Source organism: Quercus robur, chromosome 6 (assembly GCF_932294415.1).
Source record: "Quercus robur chromosome 6, dhQueRobu3.1, whole genome shotgun sequence".
Lineage (NCBI taxonomy): Eukaryota > Viridiplantae > Streptophyta > Magnoliopsida > Fagales > Fagaceae > Quercus > Quercus robur.
Window position 1 is genome coordinate 28,404,798 of NC_065539.1, and position 7,601 is coordinate 28,412,398.

Sequence of the window (7,601 nt, forward strand, 5' to 3'; positions counted from 1 at the left end):
GATAACCACTTCCCTCTACTCTCCTCCCCACTACTCTTCTCCCCTCTACTCCACTCTACTCTCCTCCCTCTCTAAACTTCCAAACAGGCCATTAGGGCTTTGATTTTGTAGATTGATTCATAAGTGCCTAGGTTTGTACTTATTAAAAAAAAAGTGTTTGGGTTTGTGTTTTTATTTGTTTCCTCTACTTTTTATCAGGTATTTTGGTTGAATTTTCAATTTTTGTGGAAGCGAGATTAGTTTCAACCACGGTTGTTTGTTGACTGGTTAAGTTTTTTTTTTTTTTTAATAAATTATTTGTTGTTAATTTTTCCATTTGGGTTTTGTTTACATTTGTATCTTCTGCTAAGCTTTTCTTTTTCTTTTTTTTTTTTCTTTTTTTTTTTTTTTTTGTATTTGTGAGAGGGAGAATTTCGGTCCAAAGGGTCAAAAGGCTTGGGTGTCTTCTTTTGATGACAATTCAATATTTTTTTGTTGAAGCTCTTATCCTTTGCTTTTTTCTTTTTCAAGTTCAATTCAAAGAAGCTGAATGATTCCATTGTGTATCAGTTTAACATTCCTTAATCACACTATTTATCTCATCAATTGGCAAAACCCTTACATTCTAACAAAATATGCATGACATGAATGGCTTGTTTTGCCTTCAATTGGTATATATGGCTGCTTAGTGGACATATTTGTCATATACAGGTTTCTATGCATGTGATCTTTCACAACAAAGTATGAAAGAAGCATTGGGGAAAGTTTGGAAGCTAGAGTAGAATGGTTTGTCGATTAGTCTGAGTTGACAAAGATACATGATTTCTATAGGCTACTATATATACATCAATTATATCAATATATGAACTTTGTATACAAGATATAGTAGAATGTAATGTGCGTAGGATTCTAATCATGAAGGTTATGAATTACTTGGTGAAAATTAATTTTTTATTCAACACAGTTGTGAAGTTGTTTTGTCGTGATTATTACTTCTACCTTATGAATTAAGGATATTGTTCACCTAAAAAATTACTTTGATCGATAAAAAAAATAAAATAAAATAAAATAAATAAATAAATAAATAACTTAATTACAATTCCAATAATGACTTAGTTTTAACTGTTCTAATCCTATCATAAAATATTTATGGGCAAATTACAACTTACCCACCCATGGTTTGACTGAAATTTCAGTTGTCTACCTATGGTTTGAAATTTGACACTTTACCCACCTAAGGTTTGACCAAAATTTAAGTTGTCTGCCTGTGGTTTGAAATCCCATGATGCAAGTGTTTCGTTAGATTATATTTGATCTTATTTTATTTTGTATTTTCATGTTTTTTGTGTTTTTGGTGGAGAGAGACATAAAGTGGAGCAAAATTACATATTTAATCTTGTTTTTAACAGAAGTGTGTTACAAAATTCTAATTAACTAACCTCAGGTGGGTAAAATGTCAAATTTCAAACCACACTTAAATTTCGGCCAAACCATAGATGAGTAAGTTGTTATTTGCCCAATATTTAGAAAAGAGAGAGGAGGTAGTAGGTAGATGATAAGCTCTCTTTTTTGGGCCGGGGGGGGGGGTGTGAAAAGAAAGTTCAACATGAAATTCAAGTAGGATAACTGTGACAAATTAATAATATAAATATTAAAGAATACTCCATATTGGACTCTGCTTTTAGATGTAATTAATGGTCTTCGGTTATTACAATTAGTATGTAACCCGTGCTTATGCACATGATTGATGAATTATAATGGTACTGTTGATGTTAGCTTGGGTTATTGAACATATAAGATATAGGGGTACTTAAATAGTTTTTCCTATCAATTTTCACAATATTAGTTACGCCAAGTTTCTCATTACATTGCTATTACATATATAATTTTGAAAATCACTATTGGATACTCAATATATAATATCAATTCACAATTATTGTCTGTGAAATTCTACTAAATACAACACAAAATAAAATAATAAATTGGTCAAATAGTATCTCCTAAATTGAATGGAGATAGGTGCATAAGATCGTTCAGCTCAATTACAGTTTGTTACGTTCAATATCTTCGCATACAAAATATCTGAATAGAAACTAGATAAAAAGTATGCTCATTATTTTAGAGAAAAAAAATAACAACAAAAATCTAAATAATTTAATTTGTATGGAAAGCTAACAAAAGCAAAATTCAATTTTGATTTTAATTGAATTTTCTCTAAACTTTGGTTATATATATATATATATATATATATATATATATATATATATATAACCTAGTTAGTAATGGACCGTACATAGTCATGGTATATTACATAAATAACTTATAAATTTGAATTGTTTTTAGTTATATGATTAAGTTTTTTTATAGTTTATTTATATTGGACTCTTTGTTTTCTATACTAAATTAACTCATTCGGCACAAAAATTGAAAAACTTAGATTAGATAGAACACATGGAGCAAAATTAAAATCCAATTTTTACAATAAATTAACTCACTTGGCACAAAAATTTTAAATTTTGATTAAATGGGACATATGGTGCAAAATTAAACTCTAATTGAATTCAATTTGAAATCTAATTGGACTTTCTTTCAACTTTACCTATTAATATATATATATATATAGATTTACAAGTTTACAATCAAGATTTTATTTTTATTTTTATTTTTTGAGAATTTTAACAATCAAGATTTAATTCCAAAATTTTTGGATTCTGTCCTGATAATAGAATATTATTCAGAATTATGAATACTCAATAAATTAGTCAAGATTTAGTAAATATATTTTGTTTATCTGAAATTATTTTTCTTTTATCAATTTGAATAAACTCATTATTATTTTACACCATAATTATTGAGTATTCAGAATTAGAATACTCGATAAAGTAGTCAAATGATTATCTCTTATCTTTCTATCAGCAGGGAACACCCTATTGATTTATGCAACTACTGTTTGATGAAGTAAAGTTAGAGCAGTTAGGTTTGATGGTAATTTTATGTTTCGTTGATGTTCAATTCAATTTATTAGTGTTTTTTTTTTTTTTAGCGAAACAATTTATTAGTGTAGTTGGACCCGAGTCATGTACTTGGTAATATAGTATATCTTCTAACATTTATCATAAGCGGAAGTTATAGATTGAATCTCTATAAAAATAAAAATAAAAATAAAAAATAGAATATCTTCTAAGTTCTAATCAATTATTAAAAGATATTCCTTTGAAAGTGTTTTGGTGTGAAAGTTTGCAAAAACGAATTCAAAGATCGCTTTCACTCTCAATTCTCAATTCTCAATTCTCATTCACATTTGGTGATGGACTATGCTGCCTACTTTACTATTGACAGAATTTTGTTCCTTAAAACATACTTAAATTATAAGAGAGAAGTATCAGTTCACTTAAAGTTTATTGACATATTTGGTCACTCTATAACTGTTATGAAGTCTTACAAAATTTCATCTTTCTCTATAGCTTTTTTTTTTTAATTTAAAATTAAAATAAAGGAGAATTTGCTATGCCACTGAATTACAAAATAATCATCTCATAATTTATATGGAAGCTTTTTAAGCCACTTTTATTTATTTTTATTTAATTAATTAGAAGCCAGACACCTATTAGTGGTTGTTGGGCCTTTGGATTATTGAGGTACTTCGCCCCAAAAAGACACTTCTCTATAGGTGTGGAATTTCATATGGATCCCATTCTTGACAACAAAAGAAAAGAAAAAAACACCTTATTAATTAAATCATGAACTTTAGAAAAACCTAATTGTGGGCACAACGGTTTTCCTCCTTAGGAAAAGGGGAGTATGCCTTAGCCAAGTGGACTGGAGCGGAGAAAAGATGGAGTCGTCACTAAGATTAGGTCTAGGAACCATTTACATAGCACCCTTACGTGGAAGGATTGATCTTACTACCAGAGTATAGGTTCGAAGTTTAGGTACGATTTTGGGAATGTGTTAGACACCCAAAACCGCCCGACCCATGGGACGGCTTCCACTCATTGTGCCTTACGTCTTAATCTCATTAAAGGCATATTCAACATTGTCACTCTAAACTCACACAAACACTAGCATTCATCTAGCAATCAATGGCATCAATCATCCCAAAATCCTAACATACACCTAACATGGCAATTCACATCAAACCTAACATACATCTATCATGCATATCATATCATCACATCCAAAGACAGCAAACAAATAAGATATCACAAAGGCAGAAACATGGACATGGCAACACAGTATTGATATCAAATATAGCCCAAACATCTAAGCACAGTATCCAAGCATCAAACAAACATATTCGTAGTGTTCAACATCCAAAATGCATGTTCATGTGAATGCATAACTTACCTCACTTACCTTATTGCATCACAACACCTATGCATCAATGCATGATTATATTAATGCATGTTCATAGTATATCATAGCAAGAAATAGAAAGAAACCCTAATCTAGCATGTTAAAGGCAAACAAACAATCAAACAGAGAAACAAAGACTCAAAAACATAAAAGAATGTCAAAACAGAGGCATATTGTGTGAAAGAAATAAAGAAACAGAAGCAGAAAAACTCAGATTAGAGTTTCTGGGCTTGATATGCATGCGCATACATAGGCCTATGTACGAAGGCCAGTTATATGTGTATGCATACTTCGAGTCTGTGTACGCATACAAAAAGCATGTGCATGTAGACACGCCTTAGAACCCTAACCTAGAAACATAGAAAAACAAAGCAAAGCTTAAAACCATAAATCTAACAATTTAACATGCTTTGAAACAGAAAGCTACTAAACCCTAGGCTACCTAAACATGTTACAACATAAACAAAGCAAGAAAAAAAAATTAAAACAAGGAAATGGAAAGAAAAGGGTTAGAACTCAATACCTCAAACATGAAGCTTGTCAAGCTTGATTTTGATCGTTCCCTTCAGTCAATCTATTCATAATCAAACACAAAAAGTGATTAGTAATCTTAAAACTCGAAGATCAAGGCCAAAAAAAAGCCCCAATAAGAAAATATTGACTTGAGGATGTATAGTGAAAAACTCCTTCTCTGATTCACTATTTCTAGTGAATCTTGTGTTTTCCTGTAGGATTTTCTTTGTGTGTTTGAAATATACCATGTCGAGCTTTATATAGTTGAAAAATGGGGGCTTGAAACGGCTCCTAGACGAAGTGGAATACATTCCAAACCTCAACTTTAATGTAGAAAAACTTGTCTTTCATAGCTTCTAGAACCGTATGCAGGCGTATGCGTACGCATACATGAAACCTGCGTAACCATACACGTGTATGCGTACGCAGCCCTAGGGTTTCCATGGCCTTTACTTTCCAAAAATAGCTTTATTTTATTCATAAAAGAATTATATTTTCCATAAAAACCTTCCTTAAGTCAATTTATAATCTGATCGGGCCCTAAACCAACCTTGGGCTTTAAAATTTTACCATCATTGGAGAACAGGGCCCAAGTAATAAAGGGTACAAAATCCAGTGTCTACACTAATAACTAAACTTCTATAATAAGCACTTGCATTAGTCAATGTAGAATGGGATAAATGCAAAATTCTGGCCAACCAACCTAAAAAATCACTCACATAAGTTTGTCTAAAATTATATATATCTTGTAAACGACTATTGTTCATGTGCAAAGGCATATTTTATTCATTTCTCAATTCACTTTTTCGATTGGTGTGTGTATATGTGTGTGTGAGGGATGTGGGTTTTTTTTTTTAAAACTGTAATGTGAATGGAGAATGAATATTTTATTTAGATAATCTTTAGAATAGATAATTTGATGAAAGTGTTTTTAAAAAATGGTTGTATAAAATAGAAAAAGTAAATACTTATGTTAAAATAGATAGGAAATTTTGCATGAGCTCTTGTGAATGGTGTTTTCCTAAATCATGATTTGATAAGGATGAAAAAAAGAACATGGTTTTAAAAATAAGACTAGGCTGGCCGATTCAACGAGATCCAAACCATTATCTAATTTGGTAAAAATTGGAAACCGAACCTTTTTCCGGTTCTTTGACCGATCCAGTTTTTAAAACCATAAGTGAGATCCTTCAAGAGAGACAAACAAAAAGAAATTGAATAAATTAATGTTTAGTTACCATTTTGGTCCTTAAAGTTAACCCTATGTGCTAAAATGGTTCCTAACATTTCAAATGTGTCAATTTAGTATTTAACATTTTGTTATTGCGTTAAAATAGTTTATGCTATTAAATGATATTAAGATATTATTTTCATGCCACCTATGATGCCATGTAGGCCATCATGTGGCCTTAATTTATTAGCCAAAAAAAATAAATCAACTAAATTTTAAAAAAAAAATCGAAAAATCTGACTGTGGGATTGAAATCCCTCAAATTTTGTGAAGCTTTTTGAGGGCACAAATAGTGTTAAAAATATTAAGGTAATGTGGCATAATTTTTTATTTTTTATTTTTGATATCACTGTTAAAGGCATGGACTATTTTGATACACGGTAAAAAATGCGAAAATACTATTTTGGTCCTTACATTTTATGGTCACAATCAATTTGGTCCCTACATTTTGGTAATAGTCAATTTGGTTTTTGTTATTTTCAACTTGCAGTCAATTTGGTCCCTACTGTTAACTCACTAACGGAAAATACTTACGTGGCAAATGGTTTATACAGTTGACATATTTTAACCTTACGTGGCAACTAAATAATAATAAATTTGGATAAATATTTAAAAACTCCATCTCAGCAATTAAAGGATTAAAAATCTAAATTAGAAAAAAATTAAAAACACAAAAATTAAAACATCAAGATTTACTTTATTGCATTTTCATAATAACTAAACATGCAAAAACCCAGATCAAACCCATATAAATAAAACAAACACACACAATATAACCCAGATCAAACGATTCAACTTAGATGGTTTAGAAATCGTTCTCTCTTGGCAATACACGGTGGTGCAATGAAAGCAGAAATTTATGAACAGCAAAACAAAGGTAAAGATTTTGTTGTTGCATGGACTTTTAAGTAGAGTACTACCTAACAAACCACAAACGAAACTCAAAAACCAAAAGAAAGAGAGAGCTTTTATGCTAAATATGCCTCAAAAAAATTGGAAATGAACAACATGTTCAAGGTGAATAGACCCACCCATTGTTGCCTACATCTTAGCTCATCCAATGCCCAATAAACTCAAAAACCTAAGAGGCTAAGACCCACATCCCTCCAAATCCCCAAGAGCCCAAAACATCATGTTTATAATCTGTCTGCCATTGCCATTGAAACAGGACAAAGAGATAGAGATTAATTGAAATAAAGAAGAAATTAAGAAATCGAGAGAGAGAGAGAGAGAGAGGGAAACCTTCGGGCTGAACTGATTGGTGTTGGGAAGGTGGGTACACTTGATGACGATGCGAGTGATAAATTCTTTGACAGTATTTCAAAGAGTGCTTGATGTGGGTATGGGTTTACAACTAGGTTGCACCGACACACCATTTTTGGCAACATACGTCGAACACCGGAACCGGTAAGACTCGCCAGACTCCGGTGTCCGAGCAGTGTCTCTTTTTTTCTTTTTCTTTTTTCGCTTCTCCGACATGGCTCCAACACGCCAGCAATGAAAAAAAAAATCACAGATTTTG